Below are 16,968 nucleotides of genomic sequence, written 5' to 3'. Positions count from 1 at the left end.
AATATTTGTATAATTTTTCTTTCTTATCATGAAGAAGGTAGTTTTGAATGCACGGATTGTTTGTATGTGTTTGTGTTTTGAGAAGAATTGTGTACCGATTTTTTTTGGGATGTTTAAGAAACTCGGTAGTAACATTAAGATATTACTATGACATTTAGCAGAATATAAAATAGTGTCACCAATTTTTATGACATTCAAAACAACATTTGTTGACATTAACTAAAGTGTCATAAATTTCAATGTGACATTTTATAAATGTCTGTTACAAGTGTCTTAAAATTTGTTTTACCAACATCTAAACTAAATGTCAGAAAGTTTAAGTGACATTTCATAAATATTGACAAAATAAACGTCACATATCTCATATTGACATTTACTGAGATATGTGACATTTACTTAAATGTCAAAAGTAAATGTCACATATTTCATATATCGACATTTACCTAAATGTCAAAATAAATGTCATATATATCTTATATCGACATTTACCTAAATGTCGAAAATAAATGTCATATATCTCATAGTGATATTTACCTAAATATCAAAAATAAATGTCATATATCTCATATTGACGTTCACATAAATGTCAAAAATAAAGGTCATATTTCTTATCGACATTCACATAAATGTCGTAATAATCTTAGTAACATTTACATATATGTTGCAAAGTAAATGACACATTCTTTTCAACATTTACCTAAATGTCACAAAATAAATGTCACAATCTTTTCGACAATTACCTAAATTTCAGATAAATTCTCGACACTATAATTTACGATATTTGATCCAGATGTAAAATAAATGTCTATGAAACAAACTTGTGACATTTAAACATCAGAATACGACATTTAAAAAATGTCGTTGTACCTCCACTTTCTTGTAGTGGATTAAGACACCATATCTACATCTGATAAAAAGCACAAAGGAAAAGAAGATTAACTTGCAAGAAGAAGAAAGCACAACAAGACTTTTAAGGGACAATCTAGGCATAGAGAATCCACGTGTTTACATTTGGTGATGAATTCCGACCTATACACAACCTTTAAATATCAAGAGAGAAGGAAAGGAGAAAACAACAAGAAAGAATGGGAGCAAACTTACCTATCGGACGATCAGCATATAGAGTGGGAGAGTTATTAGCACTTTTCTTCAACTTCAACAATAGTCGGAATGGAGGAACACCGGCGGGGAATTTATGAGACAACATAGCAGGATGATCGGAAAGGGAAGATGGAGGAACAATGATCTTGCTTCAAGAACTGATAGAGATGGAATCAAATTAGGTAATCTAGATTTTTGGGTGTAGTGGGCCTTGGTTCAGTGTATTTGTTTGGATCTAATATTATTTTAATAAAAGGCTCCGGGCCAAAAATTTCATCTAAAAAAAACATGCTTTGCCTAGAATCAAAAAGGATTTTAACGGGTTGTAATGTAGGCTTGAGGTAAGGGAAGATTTATTTAGGTAAAACAAGTCACTTTTCCTGACTAATGCACCTATTTCCGTTTTTTTGCTATATTCACAACTTTTTCCTTTCTTTAGCTCCCCTTTCTGCATATTTTCTCACTAGTGCTTCTAACCTCGCCATTCTTTTCTAAACATCCCCTTATTTATTTTAATTTTTATTTTTTTACACTTAATAATAGTTACCATCAACTTATAGATTTCTCTCGAGTCAAGGTGCACATTGTCCTTGTAAAGACGACGACCATTATTAAGGTAATATCTGAGCTAGCCACCTTCAACTTAGACTTTTAATCCTAGTCAAAGTGCACAACGTCCAAAGGACCAGGGCCAAGAAAAAATTTAGGAACTTATAGGGTATCATTTTTCATATATCTTTTCTTTCTTCCCCACAAAACCAAGCATTTCCACCCTATTTAGTCTCACCGTTGTTTTCATATTTTCATCTTAACATGGAGAATTAGGGGTTACTTCAGGATCAAAACTGACGGTATCAATAAAAGAGATTCGACTCAATTACGTAGGTTAGAATAAAATCAAGGCAAACAGGTTCATGGGGCTATACTAGGGATATTATTTCTGAAAAGGCTAACATTCACATGACCAAGCAAAAAAGTCCTATTGTCATTTTTTAAGTAGAGCAATAATTCATTTTATTTCAATAACATGTTGGGAAAATTCTAGACTCAGATGCATTACATGGATACTACAATACCTCACCGCTCATGGCGCAAGTTCTACTTAAGATGGATCAATCGCAGCAACATAATCAGTTAATGCACAAGGTTTAATTTAAGCTTAAGTTGCAGTCATTAAAGCCAAGTACAAGAATTCAAATGCATTCAAACATCAACTTCCAATTATGCTTTTCATACAGTCTCCTTTCGGAATTTCAAGCTTCGACATATACCAACCTAAGACTCAATGACAAAAATTGTCCTTAAGACAATCATCATTCATCTATCATTGGGAAATGTTACTCAACTACGACGATTGACTCAATCCTACAAAGACAAAAAATTGTATTTTGTACGGTTCAAAGGGACTATCCTTGGCCAAAAAACTGAAAACAACCTCCAAGAAATCCAAATAAAAACAAAAAAATAAAATATTGACATGAGACACTACCAGCTTTCATCAATATATACAGACCAAAGATAATTTTCACCCTCACCTCACACTTAAACATTAGCACTGTCTCTAATGCTTCACAAAATCACAAAATACAATACTGAGATAAGGTAAAACACTCTTTAACAAATCCTCCATAACATCTTCACCATCGTCCTCATCACCGGCCTAAGTAGGATCCACCTCCTCGTCAGAATCAAACTTTACATCCGAGACAGTGCACAATCTATCCTCATCGTGGGTATTTCATCACTATCGGCTCATGAAACTCAGGACCAATGCCAAGTAGGGCCTTTGCATGGGCGTTCAACATGTATCTTGTCTTTACATCCACTAAAGCACGTCACTCGACGCCAGAAAACCATCTTAGTGGCGCAACATCTCCAACTCATACATCCTGACCATGATCAGCTCATCATGTCTATGGAGTTTTGTAGTGGTGGGGGTCTGGCCAAACTCATTGTCAGGACCATTTTTCCTTATGATATCCACCAGTGCATGGAATACTGGTGCCATATAATCCACATTCTCTTCCGGAACACCTGCAACACAACAGAAGACCACCAAATGCATACATTCACTTTTTATGCACACAATCCTTCCTCATCTCCGATTTCAATAAAACCCAAATGTTAAACTCCATGGGCATCATCAAAGCGTAGACAACCACACTCTGCCCTGGGTGATATCCGTGTAATGCATCACCGATATCAAACCGTTCATCACTATTTTGAGCCAAACCCGAGCGTCTCTGAGCATGTGTGCTTTGGGTAGAGATTGATGATATCTCTTCCTGCTGTGTTTGGTCCATTGCACCATGAACCAAGGCCCACAAAGAATGTGTCAAATGTCCTGGTAGGGTGGGCGTATGTTCAGCCCTATGAGCACCAGCGGATCGATGTCCTGTGACATACCAACTACATCATTAATAGCCGTTAGAGTGAGGACCACATCAACTCCTCACACTTTGACAAGATGGGATCGCAATTCTATTTCCAGTTGGCGTAGAACTCACGAACCATGTGCAAGTTGCACTCACTCGTCCGCAAAAATGAACTTTATTTGCAGCTCCTGGATGCGCCTTAGGATTTTGGGAAAATCCCGTGCAAGCTATCCCTGTCAATGCAAACATCAGAAAAATATCTAGCTTTAGTTTACTTTTTCCACCATGTTATCCTTCCTTAACCAAAGCTCACACCCCTGAACAGCCTGGGTTGACCCCTGGGTACTGCAGGTGCGGGAGGTAGATTTCCCCCACTGCGAACACGCTTTTTCTGGATAGAGGTTCAAATTCCTTACCGGGTCTTTGAGTTCCATACATGACTACATGCATAAGGAATATAATCCAACCCAAGCACATACATAAAGCAATAAGTTGTGGGTGAGGCGGAGAGGTCATCCCACTCTTATGTCATGCAGTGATTCATCCTTGGTACTCAAGACTTCCCAAGGGTGAAAATGCAACATCCTCCACTTATTATACCGACCTATTTATCATACGTATATAACCAAGTAAGAACCATCCTGTCAGTCACACACACTCAACCCCAACACTACGATTTAGACTCACACGCACTATTCCACATAGCAATAATATTTACTGTTATTCAAAACTTTACACCACATAAATATCCATGAATAAACAGTGTCATTCGTCCATCATCACCGAATTGGTGTAACACTAACATATTCAAATAACCATCTGCAATAAGACTCACCAATATCAAGCAGAGGAAATTTCTACTCAACAAGTCAAAATATCCAAGAATATTTAGAAACCTAATATTCTGTGCCAAGTTCCCAACCCAAATAGAATTTCCAAGCATGTACATCCAAACCTTAAATCACCTTTTGCTCAATTTCAATAAATAATAAGTTACTTCTACTCAAGACTCGAACTAACCATTATAAAACACATATAATGCTTCACGTTCACCACAAATTGCAACCATGAGCACCCATTAACACAATTATACCAAAACAACACCACCCTTCTTTCATAACTAATAATTGATGAGTCAAAGATTTAGACTCATTTGGGGCCTATTTATACTGTTTTAGTGTTCTCAAATGCTTGTTTGTGCCAATAACTGATGTAAAACTCTTATTTTCAAGTATATGGATTGAGGAATAAAGAATGGACACTAATGGAAAAAAAGGAAAAAGGCAGCTGAAAGAATAAAGAAAAGAAAGCCTGTTGATCTTCTAATAAATCGGGCGAGTCATCGGATGACTACCATATCGCCCAAAGTTCTAGTGTGCCAAGCCCTGAAGGAGAAAATCAAGTTGGAGAGAGAAAGGAATAGTTGGCGTGTCGCCGAGTGGTTCCGCGATATAGTGTTGGATTGCCCAAAGTTACAAAATTTGAGGATACTGAAGGCTAAAGCAAAAAGGCGATGAAAATGACCAAAGGGAGGATCGCCAAACTGATCGGTGATCCCAACTTACTACGGCGAATGACCCTTCACAACATATTTTTGGCGACTATAAATACATTTTCAAACATTATGTTTAGTGTTAAATTTTATCCTGAACAATCATTTGAGTAAGTCTTTTAGCTTGAACTCTGAGTATTGAGACTAAGTTTCCCTTCGCTTTGAAGAATCAAAGTTCTCCATTTTTGAGAAATTGGAAGTGGGTCTTTGAGATTCTTAAATTTGGACCTTTGTAAAGTGAAGTTAATCTTACCCATTTGATGGAAATACAATTTGGTAATGTTTTTTTAATCTTTTTATGATGTCTAGCTAAGACCCTAATTTTGGGATGTGATTATGTGATTATGGGTTGATTTAGTTTATGGGTATTTTTAATTTTTAGTTTAAATGTTGTTTAGAATTCATGTCATTCAATAATCGTGGTTTAATTTAAAGGATTGTAGTTGGAAATGCATTTCTATCTTCGTGTTTTGGCCGATAGGTTTTAAAACCAAGATTATTGAACTGATTGTCTGTATGTATTGGGTTGTCATAGGTTCAACTTGAGAGAGTGAATCCTAAACCCCTTTTCCACACATTCAACTCGAGAGAGTGAATGGACTAAAGCACAAGTTGTTCCTATTTTATTGCTTGTTGGTGTTCGAGAGAAACCAACTTGATTCAAGGTAAATTGTTCTAGAGAAAGCTTACCTAGTCTGCCTTAGTCACTAACATACAACTACTTTGTAACCGTTGTAATTACCCATTTTTCTAAATTAGCCTATAATCGAATCACATCCCAAGAACCCGTCTTATTATTGCTATTTCGTATTATTTGCTGCTATTGTAGTTGATAATTTGAAACCAAATGCCCCCATTATTTGACTTTTTGTGTCACCCCTTATTTGATTTATGTTTTTATTCGTAAATGTCTATTCCTATGGCTAATTTGAAAATATTCATGATTTTCAATTGATTCCGAAACACGTACCACTCCATCTAGGAATGATCCAACCTTATTTAGTTAGGTTATATACTAATTAATGATTGTTGACGCTTAGAACTACATTAAGTGTCCTTGAAACATAAATCAAAATGGTGCGTCTATCGGGGAGTAGTGTTGTTTGAGAATATTTAGTTAAGTTGAATTTTGTTCTTCTTAGTTATGGTTAAATCTACTTACTTTTAGTTTTTGTTTGCTTGTTTGTATTTTGAACTAGGAATTATGAGTGTGAATGTAAGCAATGGTAGCCAAGTAGGTCACCAAGATGACATCAAAAACGTCAACAATGTTAATGAGCCTAATGCTAGTGACCCCCGTCTAAAGGGTAGAATTTGTGCCATTCGCTTGCCTCCGGCGGAATGGTACGTTGTGTTCCATATTACAAGTACCATATGTTGCAAATCTTGCAATTGAAAGGGTTGTTCAGTGGGTTAGCTCATGAGGATTCCCATGAACATTTAAGAAACTTTGTTGATATACGCGGGCCGTTCTACTTTAAAAATATATCCCAAGAGTTGGTCTGGTTGAGGTTGCTCCCATTTTATTTGATGGGAGAAGCATGTAAGTGGTTGGATGAATTGCAACGAGACTCAGTCACTTCGTGGGAAGAGATTGTCACCGCATTTCAAGTGCGATTTTCCCTCATTTGGAAATGATGACTCTTCGGGAAAACATTCAAACCTTCAAGCATTTGGAGGGTGATCCAATTCATGAGACTTGACTACGATTCAAGAAGTTTGTGCTTCAATGCCAACCTCATGGTTTGCTTGACAATGTTTTGCTACAATATTTTTACCGAAGCCTTGATCAGTGAACAAGGGTGTAGCTAACCAACTCTCTTCAGGAGGTTTGATACAACAACTTTACATTATAGCAACACAATTTTTAGATGGTATGACCACAACTAATCGGTCTTGGTACACCCGCAAATATCAGGTCTCCCCTTTCACGTTTAAATTGACTAAGGAGCAGTTGGACAAATAACAAGAGAGGGACCAAAACATGGCCAAGATCATGAAAGAACTTGACATTTTATTAAAATGTCATGGGAGCTAGTGGTTGAAGTGTCAATGTTGTGAGTGTCAGGTGTGTTAATTCTGATGAGGCCAAGTTCGAGTCTTTATACAATGAGGAGGTAAATTTTATATCCAATCAAGGAGGTGGTTATTGTTCAAACTACCTGAGGAAGGGTGATAACCAAGGTTGGAACAAGGATGAAGGTTGGAAGGATCGTGGTAGAGAGTGGAGGGATAGTAAAAACCCAACTTGTAAAGAGAGAGATATGGAGAAAGATAGATATGTTTCTCTCCATGAGTGCCAAAAGCCAATGGATTTCGAGGGTTGTCGGTCTGAGGATATGATATCTTGTATTAAAGTTGAAGGGTCTGACAATATTTTAAAATGAAGGAAGGAAGATGTGTCAACCCATAACCAGACGATTACCTCTCTTTTCGTCTCTATCAAGTAGTTGGATACCCAAATGGGTCATATTTCGTCTCATTTGAACCCGAGACAACAATGTGGATTACCTAGTAACACTATGGAAAACCCCAAGAATGAAGTTTGAGTGAGAACTTGTGTCGTACCACGATCCTAACTAAGTCACTTCTTAGGAGGCAACCCAAGGTTTTATCGCTTTAATTTTTATTTTGAAATAATGTGTGTTAATTGTGTAGGTAGAAGTTTGGAATGTGTTTGAGAAGTGGAGATTAATGAGCTGAAAGTCTAGTTGGTGACTCGCCAAAGAGGTCAGCGAACCCAACTTGGACCGTCATTGGACTCGAGAAATTTTGAAAGTGGAGTATGTAAACTCAGCAAGCCCTGAGTAGATTGGTGAATCGCCGACCAGGTCAGTATCACGATTTTATTTGTCATTTTGACGTCACATTAAATAGGGTCCTATAAAACTCGGCGAGATAAGTGCCCACTCGGCGTGTCACCGAGTGGGTCAGCGATACGATTTTAAAAGGCCAAAAGTTTCAGAATCTTTTACATTCCGTCACTTTTCAACTTTCCAAACTCAGGCCCGCACTATATTTTCATTTTATTTTGTGTTGTTATCGTTTTCTAGTCGTCATTTGTTTGTTCGAAGTTGGATTTATTTTCCGTCTAGCTTTTCAAAGTTTTTAATCAACATAAATGGTTGGTTTTCCAAACCTTGAATTTATAATTATAGCGATTTTACTCATATGTAATGATATTTATCTTAGTGACGTGTGTTGGGCCTATCTGTTCATAATTGTGTATATGTGTGCCTGTTTTAATACTATAATGTTTTTATTGTTGATTTCCCGAATCTTTTGTGCCTTAAAAGTGATTTAAAATGTTAGGTGTTGCTTAAATGTTGTTGGGTCTAGTCTAGTGTTGTCTAAGTAACCCGCATTTTTGCCAAATGAAGTAATTTGCCCAATGTGGAGCAGTTGACATCATTTTAAGGGCAAAAGTCGTTAAATGGCTAAATTTGGCCAAACCAGGAAAAGTCTGAGTATCCCAGGGGCATGGGTAGTATGGGTCTTAGTTTAAGTGTATGGTTTCTTAATTTGAATTTGTGTTTGGGGGTGGCAGGATTGAATTGGATGTTGGGGCTGAAAGTAGCATGTTAGGACGTTTGAAGAGCTAGGTCAAGCTCGCCAAACCACTCGATGGTTGGCTGAATTCCCCCTAATCGTCTTCAATTTCATGTTTAATCTAAAGTTAGTAACTATAAATTATGTCGAGAAACCTGAGTTCACTGAGTGCACTCGGCAACTCGCGGAAAGTCTTCTTTGATTGTGTTTTCTGCGCCTCTAATCCATGTAAGCACTATAACTTTTGGCGCTTTAGTCCTTGCTCGCTGAATGTTGTCGGTGATTCACCAAAAGGCCCTTCCTATCACCGACATGCAAAATTTTTTGGAATTTTTTATCCTATCCTTTCGGCATGCCCGATATGACTCGCCAACGAGATTCAGCGACTAGCCGATTGGTTCGGTGAGTTTTTCTCCAACTATTATTTTTTTTCATTTGCGTGAAATATTTCTAATTGTCTTTATGTTTTTGCAGACATGACTCGACCAAAAGTGTCCGGTAGAAACATGCTGCCTCGCAAGAGGGACAAGAGAATATCAATCAATGAGAATGCAACTGCATCCCGGGCTAAGGCCACCAAAATTCCTACGACAGGTGGGAAGGTAAAGGGAAAAAGGAAAGGCACCTACGTCACCGGAGGCCAACTTTGATAGTGACGATATCTATGCTACTCACCTTACTACTTATGAGAGTGACGGTGAGCATCAGGAGCACCAGATTGCAACTTCTAAGACTGAAGATGAGCTACTAGCAACCTTGAGAGTGGAGTTGCGTTCAAAGAGTCTAAATTATCCTTCTAGGATCACGATCCCTCAAACTACTTCTCATACTCCAGCTAACACAAGTTGTGGTCCTAGAACCACTGGTACAAGGTCCGCCCTGACTGTCTATGAACACACTAAAGACCGGGGATTTGAGGACCATCACAGAGGAGAAGAGGCTCTCTACTGATGAAGTAATTGATAGGTACCCGGAGATCATTAGTTGTCTGAGGTCCCACAAATTCTAGCTCTTTACCAAGCCTCATGGGCCCATACTTTCCAAGTTGATTCAGACAAGCTCACTGATGTTGTGACACCTTTGAGTGCTACCATTGAGGCCATTGCTTCTAGGATAGTAGTGTGCGAGAGTGGTTTGAGGACAAATTGTTTTTGTTTTGTGGTGGGGTGAGGCTCACTTTTTGTGATTATTGTCCTGCTCATATATTGTATTTTGCGCTATAAATTGTGTTTTGGCACTGCATTTTTTTGATGTTTGAGCTTGTGGCTACTTTTTTTTAATGTAAATTATTTTTGCCCCTTTTTGAAAAAGTTTGGCCATCTTGATTGTGTTTGGTAGTGATTGTTCTTTTGCAAATTTTAGCATCGGTCTTGATTAATATCGATGACTTAAATACTTCTCATAATCAAAAAAAAATGATTGTGCTGCTTTGATGAGGCCAAATGAACTTACATAGACAATATGTGAACTTTTTGCATCTCGTTGTGACTAACCGATTATCAAATCGAGTCTCTTGTGATGAACATTGCACACTAGCAAAAGTATGGAGTCTTATTTGACATTGGTGTGAATGCCTTGTGTGATGATCTTACCATGAATTATTTGTGACGATACCTAGAATTTTCCCCATTGGTCCGGTTGACTAAGTGATGCAATCTCTTTGAATGATCTTAGGCAACTATTGAAGAGTGAAACAATTTGACATTATACCTCTTTTGTGGTAAACCTGTACAATTATGACCTTGTTTTATCCCTTCACCCATAATCCTCATAAGATGTGGTTTGTTTGAATAGCCAACTTAGGTCAAAACCCAAAGTTGGCGGTGTGGTGAAAAGAGAATACAAATTAAGAAATTGCAAAATAGTTACCCTTTGATTCATGATTTTGAAAAAGATGGACCCCCCATATAAAAAAAAAGAAAAAAAGAAAAAAAAGAAAAGGAATGACAAAGTTGTGAAATAAAGTTGCAAAAGAAATTGGGTTCCCAACATACCATGGAAAATGAATTACAGAGTGAATTTTGAGCATGAATGGAACTCTACATGAAAAATGAAAGAATGTGTTGTTCACACCACATTTCATGAAGATTATAACCATTGACCCTAAATAATCATACCCTTACACTCAACCCCATTACAAGCCTTAAAAAGACCTTTTAAATCTTGAGTGAGCTGAAACAAGTGTTTATTGGAAAATAAGGGCAAATCTATGGGTGAGGTCATGCATGTGTTCATTTTTGTGAGTATGAGAGTTTATTGTGATTCCGAAACTATAAACTGTGAAAAATAGTGTGTTGATATGGAATAATTCTTTGTGTGAGGGTATTTGAGCACCTTTGTTGAGCTTGAACTTGCATTTGAAGCAAATATTGCAAACTTGAGAATCTTTGATGATGGTGAGTCACAACTTGAATCTTTGAGTGCAGAATTTATCTTTTCATGAGTAATTTCACTCTTGTTGTGTGCATTCATGATTGAGTCTTCTGTAGCATTGTTTGATGCATCCTTGTGAAATACTGAACTTGATGTTTACTTGAGGACAAACAAAAGTTTAAGTTGGGGGTGTTGATGACTCCAAGATTGGACTCATTTGGGGCCTATTTAGAGCGATTTAGTGTCCTCAAATGCTTTTTTGTGCTAATAACATATGTAAATCCCTTTATTTCCAGGTATATGTATTGAGGAACAAAGCATGGACACTAATAGACAAAAAGGAACAAGGAAGCTGAAAGAACAAAGAAAAGAGGGCTTGGTGATCGCCTAATCAATTAGACGAGTTGTCGAATGACTACCATCTCGCCCAAAGTTCCAGTGTGCAACCCCTGAAGGACAAAATCAAGTTGGCAAGAGAAAGAAGCAGTCGGCGTGTCTCCGAGTGGTTCCGTGATGTAGTATTGGATCTCCCAGAGTTACAGAACTTGAGGGTGCTGAAGGTTAAAGCAAAAAAGGCGATGAAAATTACCAAACGTCGGATCGCCGAACTGATAGGTGATCTCGACTTACTACGCAATTGAACTTTCAGGACATATTTTTGACGACTATAAGTACATTTTCAAATATTATATTTAGTATCAAAGCTTATTCTGAAGAGTCATAGAGTAATTTTTAAGTTTGAACTCTTAGTCTTGCGACTAAGTTTTCCTTAGCTTTGAAGAATGAAAGTTCTCCATTTTTGAGAAATTAAAAGTGGATCTTGGAGATTCTTTAATTTGGACCTTTATAGAGACGAAAATAATCTTACCCAATTTATGGGAACACACTTTGATAACTATTTTTGTCTTTTTATGATGTCTAGCTAAATCCCAATTATTGGGTTGTGATTATGTGATTATTGGTTGATTTAGTTTATGAGTATTGCTAATAGTTAGTTTAAGTATTGTTTAGAAGTGATTTCATTCAGTAATTATGGTGTAATTTAAAAGATTGTAGTTGTATATGCAATTCTACCTTCGTGTTTTTGGATTGCTCGAGAGAGAGGTTCTAAAATCAAGATTATTGAATAATGGTTTGTGTGTATTGGCTTGTCATGGGTTCAGCTCGAGAGAGTGTATCCTAAACCCTTTTTCCACACATTCAACTCTAGAGAGTGAATGGACTAAAGGGCGGGTTGTTCCTAATTTGCTGCTTGTTGGTGTTTGAGAGAAACCGACTAGATTCGGGCTACCTTGTTTAAGAGAAAGTTTATCTCGTCTATAGTCTAGCTTAGTCACTAACATGCAACTATTTTCTAACAGTTTCAATTACCCATTTGTCTAAATTAGCCTATAATCGAATAGCATTCCAAGAACCCGTCTCATTATTGTTATTTCATATTATTTGTTCTTGTTGTAGTTCATAATTTGAGACGAAACCCCCCTATTATTTGACATTTGTGTCATCCCTTATTTGGAATATGTTTTTATTCGTAAATGTCTATTCCTATGCTGATTTGGACATATTCATACTTTTCGATTAATTCTCAAACATGTACTTCTCCTTGTGGGAATGATCCCAACTCATGTAGTTGGGTTATATACTAATTAATGATCGTTAATGCTTAGAACTGAATTAAGTTTCCTGGAAACATAAATCAATAATCGCGAGAAAGTTAAGCGGACAACATACCTGAGATGTTAAGGGAGATGGAAAACAATAGAAAAGGAGGATGGCATCGCGTTACAGATCTAACCGTACAAATTTTCAAGGGGATAAGTGGGGAGAATAAAACGGCTTGGGTTGGGTATTTTGAAGAAAGACGCGTCAAACCTGTCTTTTTAATGAAGAAACCAAAATACTTACCTGATAGCGCGACCCGGGGCCTTCACGGAGTCCTCTACCTTGCTTAAATTAATTAATTCTTGGTGAAATGAAAAAAATAGTCAGGCTCCGCAATCTAGGGCTATTAAGTAGCTCTTTTATTTTTGACGGAAAAATCACCTTCACGTCGAACCAAAAATTTCGGGGACTCTCCGCAACGCGGGAAAGTCACAGACTTCTCTATCCCATTTAAAGTGATTCAATTGCCTCAAATGCTAAATAACGAACCAATTTAAAAATTCATCTCTGTGACGCAGAGAAGAAGCAGACCGTTCTGTCCCATTTTTAATTTGTGACCAAGAAAACAATTCCTCTTCGCGACATGAAGAGGATACGTATTCAACTTGCACTTCTTATCTTCTTTCTTGCTCTTTTTACTTGGGTCCTTTCATGATTCTCAATCCTATAACAGTGCCTATTTCTTCCTTCAAGCTCACCTACACCACTAATCATGTTGGTTGTATAAATATAATCAAAGAGTCGACATGATTATAAATAAACATAAAATGAGTCCGAACTTGGCATAAATTCGGGTATCATTTAGCTCATAGTCATATAAATACGCCTAAGATCAGGAAGCACGAAAGGATCCAAGTAAATGAGAACGAGAAAGAAGAACAAAAAAATACAGATTAAGGAAGATATGTATCCCCTCCGCGTCGCATACAGGGATTTTATTCTTGGTCTTAAATTAGAAGCTGAGAAAGAAGGGTCCATAATGGAACCGATCGTGGAGAAGTTAAGAGTGCCAAAAAACTGGAATTCTTAAGGCACTCCAAGTCGTGCCCCAAGTTGTCTGATTTGGTCGTTTCAACTTAAATATAAATAAACTCATACTTTATTTTATATTATTATTATTCTTTTTATGGGATTTGAAGAATGATGACTTTGAGAGCTTTTTTCATCAGTTCGTAGGATTCATTCCTAAACTCTTTTATTTTCGATCTCTTTATGTTATTTATACATTGTATAATCGAGATCCTTGATATGAGTAGCTAATTTTCCTAGTTCTAGGGTTGTGGCTACTGAATAGTTGTATTTTCTTGAAGTTTTATGGATTGAAATTAATTATCGTATGAATAAATCTTTTGTTCTTGTTTTCGTATTCCGTACTTGATCACAACTGAAATAAATATCTTGTCTAAATTAAACTCGGGAGAGGGATAAGAGGATAGAACGTAGGGCAAAAGGAGAATAATTTTTCTTAAGATCTAGAGTTAATTTGTATCTAAGATAATGATATACCTAGAAACTATGCTTCGTTATTAGACAAGAGGAAATCTTAATGCTCATTAATTAGTCCAGCCTATCCCTGCTCAATGATACAGTTAGGCTGCCAATTATCGTAGATGATTAGAGGTAGGAAGCCAAAATCATATAGTTAACCCTGTGATCATTGATTCATAGTTAATTAATATCCATTTAACGAGATAGTATACATGAATCCTGAAGTGAGTTGCAGCCCTGGACTTTACCCTATCAGTGTTCAAACCCAGTTGAAATTGAATTGTTTTAGTTAAATTTTCAATTATATTTAAGATTATAAAAGAATTCACTTATTTTTTCTCGATAACACTTGCTTATAATTGAAAGTATTGGTAAGAATGAATCAGTTTAATCTTGAGTCTTTGTGGGTTTCGATACCTGACTCTTAAAAAGAGCCATTTTAATACTTGAACGGTCACATACACTTAAATGTGTTATTGGATGCAACAATACCGCAATGGAAAACTTATGGCTAAAAAAAATCCCAGTGAATATACTTAGGTGAAGGCAATTGAAAGTTTTAGTAAGAAAGTGTGTATAATATTGAATTAGTCCATTAGATTTGGTTGGTATAACTGGATTTGAAGTATCATGTTGATGAAACGGTTGACTTCATGGTGATGGAAAAGGCTAACTGAACATTATGGTAATAAGAGTTCATGATGGATTGTGATTGAGATGCAACTATATAAATAGATTGTTGGTTAAACGAATTTGGTATGGTAATAACGACTTGTGATGTTTCAAGTAATAGTAGTTCTAGTCCTTCCATATGTCAAAAGAACATGTGATAGCTTAGTATTAAAGAAAGTAACCACCCACAATGAGAAAGAATGAACAAAAAGAAAGTTTTCTAACAGTTTTTGTAGCCTTTCAAAGATAAGTACAATTGTCTGTGTACTGATCCTCGAGACTCTTCTTAGACTTGGCTTGTATAGACGTCAAACCTATGAACGTGATGTTGTGATACCATTTTTTCAAGACCCAAAAATTGATGTTATGACACACAAGTTTACCACCAAGATAATTTAGCCTAAAAATCAACCATTATGATAAAGTTTAGAAATAAACCATATCAAAAATTAATATTTATATATGAAGTGAATAACAAGTCAACTCAACTAAATCTCACAAATTTGATTGTCACGTGCACAAACATCTAATGTATTACAATATATTTGAAATAAAAACACAAATAGAACAAAATCATAAATAGGAGTAAGAAGGTTTCCTAAAATGAGAAACAACTACCTCACAAATCTCCACAGGAATCCTCGGACACCAAGAGGGTAGAGAGTATCACAGGGATTCGGTATTTTAACCTATACAAATGTAGAAGCAAGGGGTGAGTACCAAACTACATGGTAATCAACAAGCAAACTCCTAAATACAAAGTTAAGAGTATAGAACACGGATACTCCTTACACCCCAACCGAACTTACATAACTACAACCTGCATAAAACCTTCCCAACCTAACAGTACAAAATTTAAATGGTTCATAGATCAATGATAACATACCGACAATCTCATATCAGTAGTACACTGGATAAAGTCATCAATCACAAGTTCCATAGAAAAACACTCATAAGTTCACAAAGGTATGCAATACAATGTAGGGGTGTGCACTATTTGAAATAAATCAAAAATCCAAATCAAATCAAACCGAATTCTAATTTGGATTGGTTTTTTGGATTCTTGGTTTGGTTTTGAGTTTATAATTTATTTTGTTTGATTTTTTGGTTTGGTTTCGGATTTAGAAAAATAAAAACCGAAAAAACTGATTTTTATATGTGTACATATATATATATATAACTTTTTTGAAATGCAAATATAACTTTGTTATGTTTTTAATTATTGACATAACCGATTAATCAAATCGAAAAACCCAAACCAAAAAGAGAAAAAATAAATCAAACGAAATTTATTTTGGTTCAGATTGGGTTACACTTCTTCAAAACCAAATATCAAAAACCCAAACCTAATAGTACAAAGCCGAACAGCAAAACCTAATGCACTCCCATAATACAATGAAATACATGCCAAGCATGATCCGTTCCTGACCTAATGATACACACCCGGTGTCTCTCAGTTTGGGACTCATGGGGGACATATATGTCCAAACATCTATTAGTGCGTGTGACATGACCCTCGATAATAGAATTTGTTTCAGTGTACGACGCGACCTTCAATAAAATACTCATCATGACGTGCAATTTGTAACTCGAGATATTATATCCAACACGGCGCGCGTCACATCCCTCAAAATGTTACATCCTCTTTAATTTCTTATCCTTCCTCAATTCATGTAACACTTATCACAACTATGCTCACAACTACTGTGAATGACATGTTCACAAATAATGATAAGATGACCAATTTTATAACAATACAGAAGTCACAACAACCCAATCATTATACAACATAAAAAAATGAATCAATAAAACTTTCATATCATTTCTAACATATCAGACATCAATATACAATCAAGTTGCCTTTTATTACCTAGTTTTCCTCATTACGATCATTTGAAAAAGTCAAACCATTACCAAGTCTCATTACTCCCCAACACATACCACAAGAAAATATACAATACTATACACTTAACAAGGTTTGAGAAATCTACTTATCTCAGTTAATCAACAATGCACTCCGGAGCTTTCATCTTTCATTGGGCTTCCAGATCCACACAATCTATTTAAATAAATAATCACAATAAGATTTGAAACTAACAACACTCATATTATTATATATCTAGTGTAGATAAAAAATTCACTTAAATTTATAATCAAGTTCCTAAATTGATGTCAATTAACATGTCAACGCTCATA

Source organism: Solanum pennellii, chromosome 5, assembly GCF_001406875.1.
Source record: "Solanum pennellii chromosome 5, SPENNV200".
NCBI lineage: Eukaryota > Viridiplantae > Streptophyta > Magnoliopsida > Solanales > Solanaceae > Solanum > Solanum pennellii.
This window is presented reverse-complemented; position numbering follows the sequence as displayed.